The sequence below is a fragment of the Anser brachyrhynchus genome, assembly GCF_964034855.1.
Source record: "Anser brachyrhynchus genome assembly, contig: SCAFFOLD_160, whole genome shotgun sequence".
Classification (NCBI taxonomy): domain Eukaryota; kingdom Metazoa; phylum Chordata; class Aves; order Anseriformes; family Anatidae; genus Anser; species Anser brachyrhynchus.
Window position 1 is genome coordinate 139,799 of NW_027663930.1, and position 24,042 is coordinate 163,840.

Genomic DNA, 24,042 nt, shown 5'->3' on the forward strand with positions numbered 1-24,042 from the left:
GTGCAATCTCTGGACTCACTGCAGAGCATCCCCAGTGGTGCCAGTGCACTCTGTGGACTCACTGTAGTGCATCCCCAGTGGTGCCAGTGCACTCTCTGGACTCACTGCAGTGCATCCCCAGTGGTGCCAGTGCAATCTCTGGACTCACTGCAGTGCATCCCCAGTGGTGCCAGTGCACTCTCTGGACTCACTGCAGTGCATCCCCAGTGGTGCCAGTGCGCTCTCCGGAGTCACAGCACTGCATCCCCAGTGGTGCCAGTGCACTCACTGGACACACTGTACTGCATCACAGGTGGTGCCAGTGCACTCTCTGGACTCACTGCAGTGCATCCCCAGTGGTGCCAGTGCACTCTCTGGACTCACTGCAGTGCATCCCCAGTGGTGCCAGTGCACTCTCTGGACTCACTGCACTGCATCCCCAGTGGTGCCAGTGCACTCTCTGCACTCACTGCACTGCATTCCCAGTGGTGCCAGTGCAGTCTCTGGACTCACTGCAGTGCATCCCCAGTGGTGCCAGAGCACTCTCTGGACTCACTGCACTGCATCCCCAGTGGTGCCAGTGCACTCTCTGGACTCACTGCACCGCATCCCCAGTGGTGTCAGTACACTCTCTGGACTCACTGAAGTGCATCCCCAGTGGTGCCAGTGCAATCTCTGGACTCACTGTAGTGCATCCCCAGTGGTGCCAGTGCACTCTCTGGACTCACTGCAGTGCATCCCCAGTGGTGCTAGTGCACTCTCTGGACTCACTGTACTGCATCACCAGTGGTGCCAGTGCACTCTCTGGACTCACAGCAGTGCATCCCCAGTGGTGCCAGTGCACTCTCTGGACTCACTGCACTGCATCCCCAGTGGTGCCAATGCACTCTCTGGACTCACTGCACTGCATCCCCAGTGGTGCCAGTGAAGTCTCTGGACTCACTGCACTGCATCCCCAGTGGTGCCAGTGCACTGTCTGGACTCACTGCACTGCATCCCCAGTGGTGCCAGTGCACTCTCTGGACTCACTGCACTGCATCCCCAGTGGTGCCAGTGCACTCTCTCGAGTCACTGCACTACATCCCCAGTGGTGCCAGTGCACTCACTGGACTCACTGTACTGCATCATCGGTGGTGCCAGTGCACTCTCTGGACTCACTGCACTGCATCCCCAGTGGTGCCAGTGCACTCTCTGGACTCACTGCACTGCAGGCCCAGTGGTACCAGTGCACTCACTGGACTCACTGTACTGCATCACCAGTGGTGCCAGTGCACTCTCTGGACTCACTGCACTGCATCCCCAGTGGTTCCAGTGCATTCACTGGACTCACTGTACTGCATCTCCAGTGGTGCCTGTGCACTCTCTGGACTCACTGCACTGCATCCCCAGTGGTGCCAGTGAGCTCTCTGGACTCACTGCACTGCATCCCCAGTGGTGCCAGTGTACTCACAGGATTCACTGCACTGCATCCCCAGTGGTGCTAGTGCACTCTCTGGACTCACTGCAGTGCATCCCCAGTGGTGCCAGTGCACTCTCTGGACTCACTGAAGTGCATTCTCAGTGGTGCCAGTGCACTCTCTGGGCTCACTGAAGTGCATCCCCAGTGGTGCCAGTACACTCACTGGACTCACTGCACTGCATCCCCAGTGGTGCCAGTGCACTCTCTGGACTCACTGCACTGCATCCCCAGTGGTGCCAGGGCACTCTCTGCACTCACTGCACTGCATCCCCAGTCGTGCCAGTGCACTCTCTGCACTCACTTCACTGCATCCCCAGTGGTGCCAGTGCACTCTCTGGACTCACTGCACTGCATCCCCAGTGGTGCCAGTGAAGTCTTTGGACTCACTGCACTGCATCCCCAGTGGTGCCAGTGCACTCTCTGGAGTCACTGAAGTGCATCCCCAGTGGTGCCAGTGCACTCTCTGGAGTCACTGCACTGCATCCCCAGTGGTGCCAGTGCACTCTGTGGACTCACTGTACTGCATCCCCACTGGTGCCAGTGCACTCTCTGGACTCACTGTACTGCATCCCCAGTGGTGACAGTGCACTCTCTGGACTAACTGCAGTGCATCCCCAGTGGTGCCAGTGCACTCTCTGGACTCACTGCAGTGCATCCCCAGTAGTGCCAGTGCACTCTCTGGTCTCACTGCACTGCATCCACAGTGGTGCCAGTGCACTCTCTGGACTCACTGCACTGCATCCCCAGTGGTGCCAGTGCACTGTCTGGACTCACTGCAGTGCATCCCCAGGGGTGTCAGTGCACTCTCTGGACTCACTGTACTGCACCCCCAGTGGTGCCAGTGCACTCACTGGACTGACTGCACTGCATCCCCAGTGGTGCCAGTGCGCTCTCTGGAGTCACAGCACTGCATCCCCAGTGGTGCCAGTGCACTCACTGGACTCACTGCACTGCATCACAGGTGGTGCCAGTGCACTCTCTGGACTCACTGCAATGAATCCCCGGTGGTGCCAGTGTACTCTCTGCAGTCACTGCGCTGCATCCCCAGTGGTGCCAGTGCACTCACTGGACTCACTGGACTGCATCCCCAGTGGTGCCAGTGCACTCTCTGGACTCACTGCACTGCATCCCCAGTGGTGCCAGTGCACTCTCTGGACTCACTGCACTGCATCTCCAGTGGTGCCAGTGCACTCTCTGGACTCACTGCACTGCATCCCCAGTCGTGTCAGTGCACTCTCTGGACTCACTGTGCTGCATCCCCAGTGGTTCCAGTGCACTCTCTGGACTCACTGCAGTGTAACCCCTGTGGTGCCAGTGCACTCTGTGCTCTCAGTGCAATGCATCCCCAGTGGTGCCAGTGCACTCTCTGGACTCACCGCAGTGCAGCCCAAGTGGTGCCAGTGCACTCTCTGGACTCACTGCAGTGCAGCCCCTTAGTTGCCAGTGCACTCTCTGGACTCACTGTACTGCATCACCAGTGGTGCCAGTGCACTCTCTGGACTGACTGCACTGCATCCCCAGTGGTGCCAGTGCAATCTCTGGACTCACTGCACTGCATCCCCAGTGGTGCCAGTGCACTCTCTGGACTCACTGCACTGCATCCCCAGTTTTGCCAGTGAAGTCTTTGGACTCACTGCACTGCATCCCCAGTGGTGCCAGTGTACTCTCTGGAGTCACTGAAGTGCATCCCCAGTGGTGCCAGTGCACTCTCTGGACTCACTGCAGTGCATCCCCAGTGGTGCCAGTGCACTCTCTGGACTCACTGCACTGCATCCGCTCATGATCGGAGGATTGGGCAACTGAGTAGTCCCCCTCATAATCGGTGCCCCCGACATAGCATTCCCGCGAATAAACAACATAAGCTTTTGACTCCTCCCCCCATCATTCCTCCTACTACTAGTCTCATCCACTGTAGAAGCTGGTGCCGGCACAGGCTGAACTGTCTACCCTCCCCTAGCAGGTAACCTTGCCCACGCCGGAGCTTCAGTAGACCTGGCTATCTTCTCACTCCACTTAGCCGGTATCTCCTCCATCCTTGGGGCCATCAACTTTATCACCACAGCCATCAACATAAAACCCCCCGCACTCTCACAATACCAAACCCCACTATTTGTCTGATCCGTACTAATTACCGCCATCCTACTCCTTCTATCACTCCCCGTACTCGCCGCCGGTATTACAATATTACTAACTGATCGAAACCTAAACACCACATTCTTCGACCCCGCTGGAGGAGGAGACCCAATCCTGTACCAACACCTATTCTGATTCTTCGGACACCCAGAAGTCTATATTCTGATCCTACCGGGGTTCGGAATCATCTCACACGTAGTCACGTACTACTCAGGCAAAAAGGAGCCCTTCGGCTACATGGGAATAGTCTGAGCCATACTATCCATCGGCTTCCTAGGATTCATTGTCTGAGCTCACCACATGTTTACAGTAGGAATAGACGTTGATACCCGAGCCTACTTTACATCAGCCACTATAATCATTGCCATCCCTACCGGAATCAAAGTATTTAGCTGACTAGCCACCCTGCACGGAGGAACAATCAAATGAGACCCCCCCAATACTATGAGCTCTAGGATTTATCTTCCTATTTACCATCGGAGGATTAACAGGAATCGTTCTTGCAAACTCTTCCCTAGACATCGCCCTGCACGACACGTACTACGTAGTTGCCCACTTCCACTACGTCCTATCCATAGGCGCCGTCTTTGCCATTCTAGCAGGATTTACTCACTGATTCCCACTACTCACTGGGTTTACCCTACACCAAACATGAGCAAAAGCCCACTTCGGGGTAATATTTACAAGAGTAAACCTAACGTTCTTCCCCCAGCACTTCCTAGGCCTAGCAGGAATACCCCGATGATACTCGGACTATCCCAATTCCTACACACTATGAAACACCATTTCCTCCATCGGCTCCCTAATCTCAATAGTAGCCGTAATCATACTAATATTCATCATCTGAGAAGCCTTTCCGGCCAAACGAAAAGTCCTACAACCAGAACTAACTACCACAAACGTTGAATGAATCCACGGCTGCCCTCCCCCATACCATACTTTCGAGGAACCGGCCTTCGTCCAAGTACAAGAAAGGAAGGAATCGAACCCTCACATGCTGGTTTCAAGCCAACTGCATTAACCGCTCATGCTTCTTTCTTATGAGACGTTAGTAAACCAATTACATAGCCTTGTCAAGACTAAATCACAGGTAAAAATCCTGTACATCTCATGTGGCCAACCACTCCCAACTAGGATTCCAAGACGCCTCATCACCCATCATAGAAGAACTCGTTGAATTCCACGACCACGCCCTAATCGTTGCCCTAGCTATCTGCAGCCTAGTTCTCTACCTTTTAGCCCACATACTAACAGAAAAACTCTCGTCCAATGCTGTAGACGCCCAAGAAGTAGAGCTGATCTGGACAATCCTACCTGCTATCGTCCTGGTACTCCTCGCCCTCCCATCCCTACTTTGTATCCTCTACATAATGGACAAAATCGATGAACCAGACCTCACCCTAAAAGCCATCGGCCACCAATGATACTGAAGCTACGAATACACAGACTTCAAAGACCTATCATTCGACTCCTACATAGTGCCCACCCCAGACTTACCCAACGGCCACTTCCGACTGCTAGAAGTTGACCACCGCGTAGTTATCCCAATAGAATCCCCCATCCGCGTGATCATTACTGCAGGAGACGTACTCCACTCCTGAGCAGTCCCAACGCTCGGAGTTAAAACAGACGCAATCCCAGGCCGACTAAACCAAACTTCATTCATTACCACCCGGCCTGGGATTTTTTACGGACAATGCTCAGAAATTTGCGGGGCTAATCACAGCTACATACCCATTGTAGTAGAATCAACCCCACTCCCACATTTCGAGGCCTGATCGTCCCTTCTATCATCATCCTAATCATTAAGAAGCTATGCAACAGCACTAGCCTTTTAAGCTAGCCAAAGAGGGACTTCCCCCTCCTTAATGATATGCCACAGCTTAACCCCGCACCATGATTTTCAATCATAATTATAACCTGATTAACCCTAGCACTCCTCATCCAACCAAAACTACTAGCCTTCACCACAACCAACCCCCCATCAAATAAGACCTCCCTCACTACCAAACCCACACCATGATCCTGACCATGAACCTAAGCTTCTTTGACCAATTTTCCAGCCCCAATCTATTTGGCATCCCCTTAATCCTACTATCCCTACTCTTCCCAGCCCTACTATTCCCGTCCCCAAACAACCGATGAATCAACAACCGCCTTTCTACTATCCAAACATGACTCCTTCACCTAATCACAAAACAACTAATAGTCCCACTCAACAAAAATGGCCACAAATGAGCCATAATATTTACATCCCTAATAATCATACTTCTTACAATCAACCTTCTAGGCCTCCTTCCATATACATTCACCCCAACCACCCAACTATCTATGAACATAGCCCTAGCCTTCCCACTATGGCTCGCCACACTACTAACAGGCATGTTTAACCATGTACGTGCCCCAGGGCCGGCTTAAAGTAGGCTCTATTGTCCCACTTTACTGCTAAATCCGCCTTCCAGAAGTGGTTTCACGCTTCTTTCCGTGTGCCCTATGAATAGGGAATGTAGCCCATTTCTTCCACTCCATAGGCTATACCTTGACCTGTCTTATTAGCGGGGTGCTATTGTGTCCACTGTTGTGCTCTCATTCGAGGTGGGCTGGCGACGGCGGTATGTAGGCTGTGTTGGCAAGGGGTGGTTGGGTTAATCGGGGATTATCGATTGTAGAACAGGCTCCTCTAGGTGGGTTTGGGGCACCGCCAAGTCCTTAGAGTTTTAAGCGTTTGTGCTCGTAGTTCTCTGGCGGATACTTCGGTAAAGTAAGTATCAAGATTTAGGGCCAGGCATAGTGGGGTATCTAATCCCAGTTTGGGCCCTGGCTTTCGTGGGTTTAAATCAGTCGTTAGTTCCTAAGATCATCTTAATGGTGTGTTTAGGTGCATCTTGGGCTTATGACAGCTCAGTTGCATTTTGATCTTAGTTAGCTAGGATAGGCATTTTACCACTCTTTACGCCGTGTCAATAGGACGGTTGATTTGGGTTTCTTGTATGACCGCGGTGGCTGGCACAAGATTTACCAACCCTTGAAGTTAGGCTGTTGCTATAACTAAGTCAAGTTTGCACTCATTGCTTAATGTTAATTACTGCTGAATACCCGTGGGGGCGTGGCTTAGCGAGGCGTCTTGGGCTACTACTTGGGTGTGCCTGATACCCGCTCCTCAAGGCCTGTATGGGGGTAGGTGGTCGAGGGCGTTTACACTGGGGCGCGGATACTTGCATGTATATATTTAGCAAAAACCAACCGTAAGGTTAGGACTAAGTCTTTTGTCCGCAGGCATGTTTTATGCCATCTTGGCAACTTCAGTGCCATGCTTTGTGTTAAGCTATGTGGACGGGGGTGTGGTTAGCTGATAGTTGAGTGGTGAGTGAGAGTGAAGTATATGAAATTATTGCTTGTGTTTACTATTTTTAGTACTGGAGTTTCTCTAAGTCCTAGGACTAGGAGGAAATGGTGTTTCATAGTGTGTAGGCGTCGGGATAGTCCGAGTATCGTCGGGGTATTCCTGCTAGGCCTAGGAAGTGCTGGGGGAAGAACGTTAGGTTTACTCCTGTAAATATTACCCCGAAGTGGGCTTTTGCTCATGTTTGGTGTAGGGTAAACCCAGTGAGTAGTGGGAATCAGTGAGTAAATCCTGCTAGAATGGCAAAGACGGCGCCTATGGATAGGACGTAGTGGAAGTGGGCAACTACGTAGTACGTGTCGTGCAGGGCGATGTCTAGGGAAGAGTTTGCAAGAACGATTCCTGTTAATCCTCCGATGGTAAATAGGAAGATAAATCCTAGAGCTCATAGTATTGGGGGGGGTCTCATTTGATTGTTCCTCCGTGCAGGGTGGCTAGTCAGCTAAATACTTTGATTCCGGTAGGGATGGCAATGATTATAGTGGCTGATGTAAAGTAGGCTCGGGTATCAACGTCTATTCCTACTGTAAACATGTGGTGAGCTCAGACGATGAATCCTAGGAAGCCGATGGATAGTATGGCTCAGACTATTCCCATGTAGCCGAAGGGCTCCTTTTTGCCTGAGTAGTACGTGACTACGTGTGAGATGATTCCGAACCCCGGTAGGATCAGAATATAGACTTCTGGGTGTCCGAAGAATCAGAATAGGTGTTGGTACAGGATTGGGTCTCCTCCTCCAGCGGGGTCGAAGAATGTGGTGTTTAGGTTTCGATCAGTTAGTAATATTGTAATACCGGCAGCGAGTACGGGGAGTGATAGAAGGAGTAGGATGGCGGTAATTAGTACGGATCAGACAAATAGTGGGGTTTGGTATTGTGAGAGTGCGGGGGGTTTTATGTTGATGGCTGTGGTGATAAAGTTGATGGCCCCAAGGATGGAGGAGATACCGGCTAAGTGGAGTGAGAAGATAGCCAGGTCTACTGAAGCTCCGGCGTGGGCAAGGTCACCTGCTAGGGGAGGGTAGACAGTTCAGCCTGTGCCGGCGCCAGCTTCTACAGTGGATGAGGCTAGTAGGAGGAGGAATGATGGGGGGAGGAGTCAAAAGCTTATGTTGTTTATTCGCGGGAATGCTATGTCGGGGGCACCGATTATGAGGGGGACTAATCAGTTGCCGAATCCTCCGATCATGATGGGTATGACTATAAAGAAGCTTATTACAAAGGCGTGAGCGGTAACGATTACATTGTAAATTTGGTCGTCGCCTAGGAGAGTTCCTGGTTGTCCTAGTTCTGCGCGGATTAATAGGCTGAGTGCGGTGCCGACTATTCCTGCTCATGCCCCGAAGATGAGGTACAGGGTGCCAATATCCTTATGGTTAGTGGAAAATAGTCATCGGTTGATGAAGGTGACGGGTAAGATGGCTGAGTGTTGAAGCGTTAGGCTGTAGTCCTTTTTACAGAGGTTTAATTCCTCTTCTTATCGGCTCTGTAGTGAAATTCATGTTGAGTTGCAAGCTCATCGATGCGCACTAGGGTGCGTCAGGGTCTTTGTAGGCAGAAGCCAATTGGTTTAGGCATTTAGCTGTTAACTAGAGTTTTGTGGGATCGAAGCCCATCTGTCTAGGGAGGCTTTAGCTTAATTAAAGCGTCTGACTTGCATTCAGAAGATACAGGTTAATATTCTGTAAGTCTTAATGTGCAGAAACTAAGAGGGTTTAACTCTTATTTAAGGCTTTGAAGGCCTTCGGTTTGGGGTGTTATCCTAAGTTTCTAGACAATGGCATGTATTATTGGGGACAGGGGAAGTAAGAGGATTGATAGTGAGGCAAGGACCGCAGTAGGTGTGCTTGGGGCTTTGCTAGTGTATCATTGTTTTATGTGGTTAGAGGAGTTGGGGGGAAGGGTAATTGTTGAGTGGTATGCGAGGCGTAGGTAGAAGAAGAGGCTGAGCAGTGATAGCATGGCAATTGCCATGGCTGCTGGTGTTATTTCCTGTTTAGTTAGTTCTTGGATGATAAGTCACTTTGGTATAAAGCCTGTTAATGGGGGGAGGCCTGCTAGGGATAAAAGTACTAGTATTAGGGTGGCGTTTAGCACTGGGGTTTTTGTTCATGAGGTTGTGATCATGGATAGGTTAAGGGCTTTGATTTTGTTAAGGGCTAGGAATACGGCTGATGTTATGATTGTGTATAGGTAGAAGGTAAGTAAGGCCAATTTGGGGCTGTAAACTAGGATGATGGCGATTCAGCCTAAGTGGGAGATGGACGAGAAGGCTAGGATTTTGCGTGTTTGTGTTTGGCTCAGTCCTATTCAGCCTCCTAGTGCTGTTGAGGCTAGGGCCATGGCGGTGAGTAGAGCTGGGTCGAGGGATTTGGATGTTAGTAGGAGCAGGGTTAGTGGGGGGAATTTTATGAGGGTCGAGAGTAGCAGGGCTGTTATTAGTGGCGATCCTTGTAGTACTTCTGGGAATCAGAAGTGAAATGGCACTAGGCCCAGTTTAATAGCGATTGCTGCTGTCAGTAGTAGACAGGAGGTTGGGTGGTTTATTTGTGTGATGTCTCATTGGCCGGTGACTCAGGCATTGGTTATGCTAGAGAATAGGACCAGGGCGGAAGCAGCTGCTTGGGTTAGGAAGTATTTCGTTGCGGCTTCTACTGCTCGTGGGTGGTGGGATTTGGCAATTAGGGGAATGATGGCTAGTGTGTTGATCTCCAGTCCTGTCCAGGCCAGAACTCAGTGGTTGCTGGAAATTGTGATTGTGGTGCCCAAGATGAGGCTGAAGGTTATGATTGGGGTCGCGTAAGGGTTCATTAGTAGAGGAGGGGGTTAAACCATCATTTTCGGGGTATGGGCCCGATAGCTTGATTAGCTGACTCTACTAGAAAATAATATAAGGGAAGTATGGAGAATTTTGATTTCTCTTGTGTGGGTTCAATTCCTACTTTTCTAAGGTCAACAGGAAATGAGAGGGCTGTTATACCTCTATGTTCACTTTATCATAGTGACCCTTTGTAGTTCAGGCACATTTCCTTATGTAAGGAGGTAGGCCTGCATAGCAGATAGGTATGCTGATGTGTCAGAGGCACAGAGCTAGTGTGAGGGGTAGGAAGTTTTTTCATAGTAGGTGCATTAGTTGGTCATATCGGAATCGTGGGTATGAAGCTCGGACCCATAAGAAACCAGAAGATAGTAGGAGGACTTTTGTGGCTAGGATGACGGGGAATAGTTCTGTGGGTGGCCCTAGGGCGCTTGGGTTTAGGAATATGATGGCTGTAAGTGTATTTATTAGCATAATGTTCGCATATTCAGCTAGGAAGAATAAGGCGAAGGGTCCTGCGGCGTATTCAACGTTAAACCCTGAGACTAGCTCAGATTCACCCTCTGTGAGGTCAAAAGGAGCTCGGTTTGTCTCTGCTAGGGTGGATACGTATCATATTATTGCTAGGGGTCATGAGGAGAAAATGAAGTATAGAGGCTCCTGTGCGACGGCAAAGGAGCTGAGTGTGTAGCTTCCGCTTAGTATGATTATTGATAGCAGGATTATGGCCAGTGTCACTTCGTATGAAATGGTCTGTGCTACTGCCCGTAGGGCTCCGATTAGTGCGTATTTTGAGTTCGAGGCTCAGCCTGATCATAGGACTGAGTAGACGGCTAGGCTTGACATGGCTATTAGGAAGAGAACTCCGAGGTTTAGATCTGCTAGGGGAAATGGGAGTGGTAGTGGTGCTCAAGTGGTGAGGGCTAGGACAAGGGCTAGTATTGGTATCAGAATGAATAGAAGTGGGGAAGAGGTAGAGGGTCGGATGGGCTCTTTGGTAAATAGTTTCAGTCCGTCCGCAAATGGTTGAAGTAGGCCAAAAGGCCCGACAACGTTAGGGCCTTTGCGGGATTGTATGTAGCTTAGGATTTTCCGTTCTACTAGGGTTAGGAAGGCTACGGCAATCAGGATTGGGATGATGTATAGGAGGGATATAACGAGGCAGCTTAGTGTTGTTATTTGAATCATGGGTGAAGCTAGGGAGAGGATTTGAACCTCTGGGGAAAGGGCTTAAGCCTTCTGCACTTGCCGGGCTCTGCCACTCTAGCTGGTCCTTTTCTAGGATTGAAAGTGGTGGGGGAAGGCCCTCTTCACGGTTTAGTTGGTTTCACTGCTTAGAGGGGGGGGGCGTGCTTGTGGTATTGGCCCCACTTTCCCGGTCCTTTCGTACTGGGGAGAGTGTGTCATAGATAGAAACCGACCTGGATTGCTCCGGTCTGAACTCAGATCACGTAGGACTGTTAATCGTTGAACAAACGAACCCTTAATAGCGGCTGCACCATTAGGATGTCCTGATCCAACATCGAGGTCGTAAACCCCCCTGTCGATATGGGCTCTTGAGGGGGATTGCGCTGTTATCCCTGGGGTAGCTTGGTCCATTAATCAATTATATTGGGTCTGGTCACTGTTAGCACTTTGAGGGGTAGCTCTAGGTAAAGAGGTATGGTCTTGTTTTTGGAGGATTTGTTCTCCTCCAAGGTCGCCCCAACCGAAAAATATCGACCAGGCTCTGCGATGGTAGTGGCCCCAGTGGGGTTGATTGAGGATTCGCGGTGGTCGTTGATTTTTAAGTTCCACAGGGTCTTCTCGTCTTATGTTCACATCCCCGCTTTTGCACGGGGAGATCAATTTCACTGATTATCTGTGAGAGACAGTTAAGACCTCGTTTAGCCATTCATACAAGTCTCGATTTATGGGACAATTGATTGCGCTACCTTTGCACGGTTAGGATACCGCGGCCGTTAAACCTAAGTCACCGGGCAGGCATCACCTTCAATACTTGTTTAATTTGCTGAAGGCTATGTTTTTGGTAAACAGTCGGGCCTTATTAATTTGCCGAGTTCCTTTCACAGATTTTAATCGCTCTTATAGGCGCTCCTGAGTCGGGTTAACAGGGTTAGTTAATACGTGGTCTTGTAGGGGTTTTTGTATCTGTCTAGGTCTGTTAATAATGTTTCTATGTAAGCTTGCGCCGTTAGAGGGGTGTGGCCCTGAGTTACTTATTTTAGCATTAATTCTCCTATATTCATAGGTTGACCTGTTTGTGATAAGGGAATCATCTTATTTTGGTAGTTTTAGGTGGTGGAGCTTTGACGCACTCTTTTTTGATGGCTGCTTTAGGGCCCACGGTAGGATCAGTAGTAAGAATTATCCGCTAGTCGAGGTTGTGTCCTTTTTTAATGGAGCTGTCCCTCCATTAAATAGCTCTTAATCATCTCATTAGGGTTCAGGATGTCCGGTAGGGAGGATTAAGGGGGAACTTAGATTCGTTTCACAGGTAACCAGCTATCACCCAGCTCGGTTGGCTTTTCACCTCTACTGACAAGTCATCCCACTCTTTTGCAACAGAGACGGGTTCGCTCTCTTTAACTGCTTGAAAGTAGCTCGCTTGGGTTTCGGGGGGGCAAACTTTAGTTCACTTTGCTTGGTTGTTCTCGCTAAACCATGATGCAAAAGGTACAAGGGTTGATCTTTGCTGTCTGTCGCTTTGATTGTTTCACTGCTATTTCATCTTTCCCTTACGGTACTGGGGTCTCTATCGCGTCTAAGTGTCTTTTCTATCGCCTATACTAAGACTGTAAAATGCTTTAGTTTAATTAGTTTAGTAAATTCTTTAGTTTTGGTGTACTATTTGTGTGGTTGAGCTAGAGGGGGGGCTTCAAGACGATCCGGTCTAGTAGATATCTTTCAGGTGTAAGCTGAGTGCTTTGGTGTTATAGCTACGTCTTGATATTCTAAGTACACCTTCCGGTACACTTACCTTGTTACGACTTACCTCATCTTCAGCGTATTTATGGTATTAGTTATGTGGGATGTGGCTTTTGAGGAGGGTGACGGGCGGTATGTACGTGCCCCAGGGCCGGCTTAAAGTAGGCTCTATTGTCCCACTTTACTGCTAAATCCGCCTTCCAGAAGTGGTTTCACGCTTCTTTCCGTGTGCCCTATGAATAGGGAATGTAGCCCATTTCTTCCACTCCATAGGCTATACCTTGACCTGTCTTATTAGCGGGGTGCTATTGTGTCCACTGTTGTGCTCTCATTCGAGGTGGGCTGGCGACGGCGGTATGTAGGCTGTGTTGGCAAGGGGTGGTTGGGTTAATCGGGGATTATCGATTGTAGAACAGGCTCCTCTAGGTGGGTTTGGGGCACCGCCAAGTCCTTAGAGTTTTAAGCGTTTGTGCTCGTAGTTCTCTGGCGGATACTTCGGTAAAGTAAGTATCAAGATTTAGGGCCAGGCATAGTGGGGTATCTAATCCCAGTTTGGGCCCTGGCTTTCGTGGGTTTAAATCAGTCGTTAGTTCCTAAGATCATCTTAATGGTGTGTTTAGGTGCATCTTGGGCTTATGACAGCTCAGTTGCATTTTGATCTTAGTTAGCTAGGATAGGCATTTTACCACTCTTTACGCCGTGTCAATAGGACGGTTGATTTGGGTTTCTTGTATGACCGCGGTGGCTGGCACAAGATTTACCAACCCTTGAAGTTAGGCTGTTGCTATAACTAAGTCAAGTTTGCACTCATTGCTTAATGTTAATTACTGCTGAATACCCGTGGGGGCGTGGCTTAGCGAGGCGTCTTGGGCTACTACTTGGGTGTGCCTGATACCCGCTCCTCAAGGCCTGTATGGGGGTAGGTGGTCGAGGGCGTTTACACTGGGGCGCGGATACTTGCATGTATATATTTAGCAAAAACCAACCGTAAGGTTAGGACTAAGTCTTTTGTCCGCAGGCATGTTTTATGCCATCTTGGCAACTTCAGTGCCATGCTTTGTGTTAAGCTATGTGGACGGGGGTGTGGTTAGCTGATAGTTGAGTGGTGAGTGAGAGTGAAGTATATGAAATTATTGCTTGTGTTTACTATTTTTAGTACTGGAGTTTCTCTAAGTCCTAGGACTAGGAGGAAATGGTGTTTCATAGTGTGTAGGCGTCGGGATAGTCCGAGTATCGTCGGGGTATTCCTGCTAGGCCTAGGAAGTGCTGGGGGAAGAACGTTAGGTTTACTCCTGTAAATATTACCCCGAAGTGGGCTTTTGCTCATGTTTGGTGTAGGGTAAACCCAGTGAGTAGTGGGAATCAGTGAGTAAATCCTGCTAGAATGGCAAAGACGGCGCCTATGGATAGGACGTAGTGGAAGTGGACACTATTTGTCTGATCCGTACTAATTACCGCCATCCTACTCCTTCTATCACTCCCCGTACTCGCCACCGGTATTACAATATTACTAACTGATTGAAACCTAAACACCACATTCTTCGACCCCGCTGGAGGAGGAGACCCAATCCTGTACCAACACCTATTCTGATTCTTCGGACACCCAGAAGTCTATATTCTGATCCTACCGGGGTTCGGAATCATCTCACACGTAGTCACGTACTACTCAGGCAAAAAGGAGCCCTTCGGCTACATGGGAATAGTCTGAGCCATACTATCCATCGGCTTCCTAGGATTCATCGTCTGAGCTCACCACATGTTTACAGTAGGAATAGACGTTGATACCCGAGCCTACTTTACATCAGCCACTATAATCATTGCCATCCCTACCGGAATCAAAGTATTTAGCTGACTAGCCACCCTGCACGGAGGAACAATCAAATGAGACCCCCCCCAATACTATGAGCTCTAGGATTTATCTTCCTATTTACCATCGGAGGATTAACAGGAATCGTTCTTGCAAACTCTTCCCTAGACATCGCCCTGCACGACACGTACTACGTAGTTGCCCACTTCCACTACGTCCTATCCATAGGCGCCGTCTTTGCCATTCTAGCAGGATTTACTCACTGATTCCCACTACTCACTGGGTTTACCCTACACCAAACATGAGCAAAAGCCCACTTCGGGGTAATATTTACAGGAGTAAACCTAACGTTCTTCCCCCAGCACTTCCTAGGCCTAGCAGGAATACCCCGACGATACTCAGACTATCCCGACGCCTACACACTATGAAACACCATTTCCTCCATCGGCTCCCTAATCTCAATAGTAGCCGTAATCATACTAATATTCATCATCTGAGAAGCCTTTTCGGCCAAACGAAAAGTCCTACAACCAGAACTAACTACCACAAACGTTGAATGAATCCACGGCTGCCCTCCCCCATACCATACTTTCGAGGAACCGGCCTTCGTCCAAGTACAAGAAAGGAAGGAATCGAACCCTCACATGCTGGTTTCAAGCCAACTGCATTAACCGCTCATGCTTCTTTCTTATGAGACGTTAGTAAACCAATTACATAGCCTTGTCAAGACTAAATCACAGGTAAAAATCCTGTACATCTCATGTGGCCAACCACTCCCAACTAGGATTCCAAGACGCCTCATCACCCATCATAGAAGAACTCGTTGAATTCCACGACCACGCCCTAATCGTTGCCCTAGCTATCTGCAGCCTAGTTCTCTACCTTTTAGCCCACATACTAACAGAAAAACTCTCGTCCAATGCTGTAGACGCCCAAGAAGTAGAGCTGATCTGGACAATCCTACCTGCTATCGTCCTGGTACTCCTCGCCCTCCCATCCCTACAAATCCTCTACATAATGGACAAAATCGATGAACCAGACCTCACCCTAAAAGCCATCGGCCACCAATGATACTGAAGCTACGAATACACAGACTTCAAAGACCTATCATTCGACTCCTACATAGTGCCCACCCCAGACTTACCCAACGGCCACTTCCGACTGCTAGAAGTTGACCACCGCGTAGTTATCCCAATAGAATCCCCCATCCGCGTGATCATTACTGCAGGAGACGTACTCCACTCCTGAGCAGTCCCAACGCTCGGAGTTAAAACAGACGCAATCCCAGGCCGACTAAACCAAACTTCATTCATTACCACCCGGCCTGGGATTTTTTACGGACAATGCTCAGAAATTTGCGGGGCTAATCACAGCTACATACCCATTGTAGTAGAATCAACCCCACTCCCACATTTCGAGGCCTGATCGTCCCTTCTATCATCATCCTAATCATTAAGAAGCTATGCAACAGCACTAGCCTTTTAAGCTAGCCAAAGAGGGACTTCCCCCTCCTTAATGATATGCCACAGCTTAACCCCGCACCATGATTTTCAATCATAATTATAACCTGATTAACCCTAGCACTCCTCATCCAACCAAAACTACTAGCCTTCACCACAACCAACCCCCCATCAAATAAGACCTCCCTCACTACCAAACCCACACCATGATCCTGACCATGAACCTAAGCTTCTTTGACCAATTTTCCAGCCCCAATCTATTTGGCATCCCCTTAATCCTACTATCCCTACTCTTCCCAGCCCTACTATTCCCGTCCCCAAACAACCGATGAATCAACAACCGCCTTTCTACTATCCAAACATGACTCCTTCACCTAATCACAAAACAACTAATAGTCCCACTCAACAAAAATGGCCACAAATGAGCCATAATATTTACATCCCTAATAATCATACTTCTTACAATCAACCTTCTAGGCCTCCTTCCGTATACATTCACCCCAACCACCCAACTATCTATGAACATAGCCCTAGCCTTCCCACTATGGCTCGCCACACTACTAACAGGCCTACGAAACCAACCATCAGCCTCTTTAGCCCACCTATTACCCGAAGGTACCCCTACACCCCTAATCCCCGCACTAATCCTGATCGAAACAACCAGCCTACTAATCCGCCCCCTAGCCCTCGGAGTCCGCCTTACAGCCAACCTTACAGCAGGACACTTACTCATCCAACTCATCTCTACAGCCTCCATTGCATTAATACCCACCCTTCCTGCAGTATCCATCCTAACAATAATCATCCTACTACTCCTAACCATCCTAGAAGTAGCAGTAGCCATAATCCAGGCCTACGTCTTCGTGCTCCTTCTAAGCCTATACTTACAAGAAAACATCTAATGGCACACCAAGCACACTCATACCACATAGTTGACCCAAGCCCTTGACCAATCTTCGGGGCAGCCGCCGCCCTACTCACAACCTCAGGATTAATCATGTGATTCCACTACAACTCATCCATACTACTAACCCTAGGCCTCATCTCAATACTCCTAGTAATACTCCAATGATGACGAGACATTGTACGAGAAAGCACCTTCCAAGGCCATCACACTCCCACAGTCCAAAAAGGCCTACGATACGGCATAATCCTTTTCATCACATCCGAAGCATTCTTCTTCTTAGGGTTCTTCTGAGCGTTCTTCCACTCGAGCCTGGCCCCAACCCCAGAACTAGGAGGCCAATGACCCCCAACAGGAATTAAACCACTCAACCCGATAGAAGTCCCCCTACTAAACACAGCCATCCTACTAGCCTCAGGCGTTACCGTAACGTGAGCCCATCACAGCATCACAGAAGGAAACCGAAAACACGCCATCCACGCCCTAACCCTAACGATCCTCCTGGGATTCTACTTCACAGCCCTACAAGCAATAGAATACCACGAAGCCCCATTCTCAATCGCCGATAGCGTCTACGGATCTACCTTCTTCGTTGCCACTGGATTCCACGGACTCCACGTAATCATCGGATCCTCCTTCCTGACCGTCTGCCTCTTCCGACTGATCAAGTTCCACTTTACATCAGACCACCACTTCGGATTCGAGGCAGCAGCCTGATACTGACACTTCGTAGACGTCATCTGACTATTCCTCTACATAACCATCTACTGATGAGGATCTTGCTCTTCTAGTATATTAATTACAATTGACTTCCAATCTCTAGAATCTGGTATAAACCCAGAGGAGAGCAATGAACGCACTCATGTTCATATTCGCCCTATCATCAATCCTAAGCGCCGCCCTAACCGCATTAAACTTCTGACTCGCCCAAATAAACCCCGACTCAGAGAAACTCTCACCGTACGAATGTGGATTCAACCCACTTGGATCTGCTCGATTACCATTCTCAGTCCGATTCTTCCTCAGTAGCCATCCTGTTCGTCCTATTCGACCTAGAAATCGCCCTCCTACTCCCCCTGCCATGAGCCGTCCAACTCCAATCCCCCCTAATGACCCTCACCTGAACTGTAGTGATCCTCCTTCTCCTAACACTCGGACTGGCCTACGAGTGAATTCAAGGGGGCCTAGAATGAGCAGAATAACAGAAAGTTAGTCTAACCAAAAAGATAGCTGGTTTCGACCCAGCAGATTACAGCCAACCCTGTAACTTTTTTATGTCGCCCCTACATTTAAGCTTCTACTCAGCCTTCATTTTCAGCGGACTAGGACTAGCCTTCCACCGAACCCACCTAGTATCCGCCCTACTATGCCTTGAAAGCATAATATTATCGATATTCGTAGGCCTATCAATATGATCCATCGAAAACCAAGTCTCCTCATTCACCATGGTACCAATTCTCATGCTAACCTTCTCAGCGTGTGAGGCGGGCACAGGCCTGGCCATCCTAGTAGCCTCCACCCGCACACATGGCTCCGACCATCTACACAACCTAAACCTCCTGCAATGCTAAAAATCATCCTACCCACAATCATACTTCTTCCAACAGCCCTGCTGTCTCCACCAAAATTTCTATGGACTAACACCACCTTATACAGCCTCCTAATCGCTGCCCTAAGCCTACAGTGATTAATCCCAACCTACTACCCTGTTGAGGACTGGCTCGCTGCACGTAATCACATTGATATCATGCAGCTGCAAGATAAGGAAATGGCGGATTACCGCACCCAGCTGGTCTAGAGAAACAAGAGCAAAGACACGTACGCAAGGCTTGTCTGGGAACTCTTGTGAGAAATCCCAGGCAATTAGAAACAATGATAGTAGAGGGCATACTGCCCTGGGAGTTATAGTTAGATTAGAAATGGGAACTAGCGGATAGAAGAATGCGGAACTAACAGATAGGGCAGTAGATGACGCTTACCAATAAGGAGCTTGGCTTTTGCAATATGTATGAGCTAATTATCCTGTACACGATAAAAGACAATTGAGCTATCCATTAAAGCTGAAGCATACTTAACACTCATATTGAGCGTTTGTGTCTTCCCTCCGTCGACAACAAATGGCGCCCGAACAGGCCTTGCTGGACGAGAACCCTGAACGAGTAAGCCGGTATTAGGCGACGGAGTACAAGGGGAAAGCCGGTTCTGACTACGTAACCCGGAATCCGCGGAACATAAGATTGGGGCGAGCAGAAGGCGACTCGGGAAGAGCGCCCGGGACGAACCCATAGCGGGTCCCGCCGGAACGCCGCGAACGGAAGCTTTGTACGGGGGCAACGGCACCGTGAGTAAGCATGGAGAAACAAGCGGCAATTAATTTACTTAAGTGCTTTTTAGAAAAGCGTAAGACACGCTTTGCACGGGGGCAACGGCACCGTGAGTAAGCATGGAGAAACAAGCGGCAATTAATTTACTTAAGTGCTTTTTAGAAAAGCGTAAGATGCCAGATATAGATTGTCATAAAGAATTACCGGGGTTAGTGGCCTACGGGGTGGCGAAGGGCTGTTTTACTAACTCTGATAATTTGTTTGAGGAGGATGAGTGGCGTAAGTTTGGCGATATATTGTTTGAGGAAATGATTAGTGAGAATAAGACGGCTAAGAAGTTGGCAAAGCCTTGGCGGGCCGTCACGAACGCTTTAACGATATATCGGGTAGAGCAGAAAGTGGCAGCCGCTGCGACACAGCGGCTGCGCAAAACGATGAGGGCAGATGAAGAGACCAATCCGTACCCCCTCCCTCCATCAGTCCGGCAATTCACTATGAAAGCCCCCGGGGGAGGGGAGGAGGGAGCACAACCCAGTGCGCCTCCTCTACCCCCGGCCCCCGGGGGAGGGGAGGAGGGAGCACAACCCAGTGCGCCTCCTCTACCCCTGGAAACTCCCGAGGGAGAGGCGGCAGGCGAGGGGAGACATAAGAATCCATTTTTGAAAGATATGCGACTTGAATCAGGGGGGTCGGAGAGAGCAGGACTCTGGGCGAAAATAGCAGGGGAGGCGTTACGTGAAGGTGATGTGGGGGCAGCGACAGAGCTTGTAGGCGCCTTCCCCGTGGTGTATTCTCCACCAGACGCCCAGGGCCAGATAACTGTTACTATGACAAATCTGGACTGGAAAATACTGACCCAATTGCGTGCCACGGTAAATGAGTCAGGAATACGTGGGGAGCCAACGAAACAGATGTTAGACTATCTGTGGTCCACTAACGTGTTGCTCCCCGGCGACATTCGTAATATCATGAAACTAATACTGACGCAGCATCAGATCCTGCTGTTTAATGCCCATTGGCAATCAGCTTGTCAGGAGGAAGTTGCGGTGCAACGTCAGCCCGGAGATCCATTATACGGGGTCACGCTGCATGAGCTTTTGGGGGTAGGGGAAAGGATTACTCAGGGACTGCAGGCTAGTCAGTCGCAGGTATTCGCCGCCCTTGCCCCCCTGCAAAGTGGAAAAGGACCTCACTCGTCGAGAAGACCTGCACTACGCTGCTATCGGTGTGGCATCGCGGGTCATATGAAGAGGCAATGTGGGACGGCTAGTGTGTGGTGTCCCTCTTGCCGATCTAATACGCATAATGAAACCGCTTGCCGGCGGAAGACCCAGGGAAACGGGAAGACCAGCGGGAACCGCCGCCCCGCGATGACACAAAAAGCGGCTTTTCCCTCAACAGCGGCGGCAGCTGCGGAGACTCCAACCGAGACGAATCCTTTCACCTCCAACCAGCCACCAGAGGGAGCCTGGGGATTGGACTTGGCAACCGCAGTAAATGTGACTTTGATGGACAATAAGCCTGTTGGGGTGAAAACAGGCGTTATGGGACCTGTAAAAATTAATAATGAGCCTGTTGGAGCACTTCTGATTGGAAGGTCATCGGCGACATTAAATGGGGCTTTAGTGTTAACAGGACTTATTGATAAGGACTTTACTGGGGAGATACAAATTATGGTATCAGCCATGTTCCCTCCGCTACATATACCGAAGGGAACTCGATTGGCTCAATTGGTGCCTTTGCCACACTTGACTGAAAATGTTCCCCCACTACATAATCAATCACGAGGATCGAGAGCGTTTGGATCGACGGGAGGAATGGCGATGTTGACAATGGGATTGAGACAGAATGTGACCTCTCACACAAGGGGGTTCGAAGCTAATAGCAGCTATTGCGGGTACAACGACACCACCAACACCACCATGGGGGCATACGGGAACGAGTCAAGCACATGGCCAAGGCAAACTGCTAAGGCCTTACCACCTGGTATATTCCTGATCTGTGGAGATCGAGCCTGGCAGGGGATTCCAGCAAATGCACACGGTGGGCCATGCTATTTGGGACGCTTGACTTTGTTTGCCCCTGACCTACACAGTCAAGAATTGCGAAACATTACTCAACAATGGAAACGACGGACGAGACGCAGTCTCAAAAACTTTGGGGAGTGACTGCGATGACCAGGTCGAACTCTGGGGTCCTGCTGAAAGGTTCTTTTCAGCGGCACTTGTGCCTGGAGTGGCTGTGGCTCATGCTATGGCTAGTCTAGGGAAACTAGCTTGTTGGGCTGTAAAACAAGCAAATGTGACATTTGAAAAAAAAGAGGGGAGAGAAACTAGCTTGCACATTTTAGGTCTGTGAAATTTTGTGAGAATTTTTTCCTGCACTGGACAGTTGAGAGAAAAAAAAAAAAAAAAAAAAAAAAAAAAAAAAAAAAAAAAGTGGAGACTTGAAACTTGAATGTCCCTTCCAACTTTTATATTTAAAACAAGACTAGAAAATTGAAGACTGTTTTTCACCTGTACAAAGAAATATTAAAGGGTGGTCTTAAAATTTGAGCATTGGTCTGGAGAAAAACCATGGTGTTTGTTATGGACAATTAACTGTTAAAGTTATTGTAAGTTATCTGTATTTAGCAGAGTATTTTCAACGAGTGATCTGAGCTGAAATTGGAGACTATTAGTAAGTTATGTTTGGAAGTTTTAACTTCAATGAAGTAATTATTTGCTGTGAAAGAGACAAACATTGAATAACTGAACAAAGAGGGTGCAATATCTTTGTTTTTTATGAGGCTCCTGAGAATAAAACCAACTGAAGCATTTCAATTCACTTGAATGAGAAACGTGTTTAATTAAAAGAGCCCAAGAAGACACTGGTATGAAAGGTAAAATCTCAGAGGTTGGTCAGTTAATGTGGCACACTTGCTGGTCACTTTGTAAAATGTAGATTTGAAGTACAGTGGTGAAAACATTAAATGTGACTACGCAGATACTCACAGAAATGGCCCAGGACCTGGACAGCCTGCGACACGCTGTATTACAGAACAGAGCGGCGATTGATTTTCTACTGCTGGCACAGGGCCACGGGTGTGAAGAGCTCGAAGGAATGTGCTGTTTTAATCTCTCGGACCATGGCGAGTCAGTCCACGAGCAACTGAAATGGCTGAGAGACCACACCAAGAAGATAGTGGTCCAAGATAATTGGCTTGATGAACTGTTTGCAAATTGGTTTGGGAACATGGGGGGTTGGATATTGGGTCTGATAAAAGAAGGGCTACGCTTACTACTAATAATTGTCCTAATTATAGTAGCGGCGCGAGTAGTATTTAGTTGCCTAATAAAAAGGCTCGAGCAGTTAACTAGTAGGGTTTTTCTAGCAACAGTAATAGCATGTGTAAAGGGGGTCAATGCCACACGTGCTCCTTATTGCAATGCATCTCTTTGCTGTCATTATACAAACTATAATAGCATCCTTCCTTGCGCCAGGAGCCGCTCTGCTCGGCTGTGGGATCGACTGTGGAACGGACGCCCCTAGGTGCACCCCGAGCATTTTTCCTCGGAGGGGTCTCCACTCTCAGCCGCTCACCACGGGAGCAGACAAGGACCTCCTGAAGCTGCACACAAATTATTTTAAGTGATATTGTCTTGTGGTATGAATGAGAAGTGCAAGAGGCCTCTCTGCGTGATTGTGTGATTGTGTGATTGTGCTGTGTGAGTAAGAAGCAGTATCGCTGCGAAGCAACATTCCTAGCGCTTAGTGGCTTGTTGACTGATGTAGATTCTAGTAGGCACACTACTTTACAATCGTAGTTCTGCATGAGATTTTTGACCCTGTTGCTTATTGTACCTTGCTTATTGCAGTGTGTGCGGTGATTGATAGAAAAATCTATAGAAAGCTTTTGGTTCAAAATAAAAACGGGGGAATTGTTGAGGACTGGCTCGCTGCACGTAATCACATTGATATCATGCAGCTGCAAGATAAGGAAATGGCGGATTACCGCACCCAGCTGGTCTAGAGAAACAAGAGCAAAGACACGTACGCAAGGCTTGTCTGGGAACTCTTGTGAGAAATCCCAGGCAATTAGAAACAATGATAGTAGAGGGCATACTGCCCTGGGAGTTATAGTTAGATTAGAAATGGGAACTAGCGGATAGAAGAATGCGGAACTAACAGATAGGGCAGTAGATGACGCTTACCAATAAGGAGCTTGGCTTTTGCAATATGTATGAGCTAATTATCCTGTACACGATAAAAGACAATTGAGCTATCCATTAAAGCTGAAGCATACTTAACACTCATATTGAGCGTTTGTGTCTTCCCTCCGTCGACAACAACTACCCCTACAAATTTTTATCCAACTGAACAGGAATTGACCAAATCTCATCCCCCCTCCTAGTACTATCCTGCTGACTACTCCCACTCATAATCATAGCAAGCCAAAACCACCTGCAACAAGAACCCCTACAACGCAAACGAATCTTTATCTCAACCTTAGTCGCAGTCCAGCCATTCATCCTACTAGCCTTTTCCACCACAGAACTAGCACTATTTTACATCTCATTTGAAGCAACCCTCATTCCCACCCTAATCTTAATCACCCGATGGGGGAACCAACCAGAACGCCTAAGCGCTGGCATCTACCTGCTATTCTACATGCCAGTAAGCTCTCTACCCCTGCTAATCACAATCATACACCTATACGTGAAAATTGGCACCCTGCACCTGCCAACCCTACAACTAACCCACCCAACCCTATCCACCTCATGGACAGGAATACTATCAGGTCTAGCACTGCTCATAGCATTCATAGTAAAAGCCCCACTATACGGCC

General features: G+C 48.8%; 1 long non-coding RNA gene across 1 annotated transcript in view; it reads left to right on the plus strand.

Moving 5' to 3' along the window:
* Positions 1–23,509, plus strand: part of LOC308191375 — a 45,172-nt gene extending 21,663 nt beyond the window's left edge. Inside the window, exon 2 of the long non-coding RNA XR_013947925.1 lies at positions 21,613–23,509. This is a non-coding gene — a long non-coding RNA (uncharacterized lncRNA). The remainder of the gene's footprint in view (positions 1–21,612) is intronic.
* Positions 23,510–24,042: the final 533 nt, after the last annotated feature.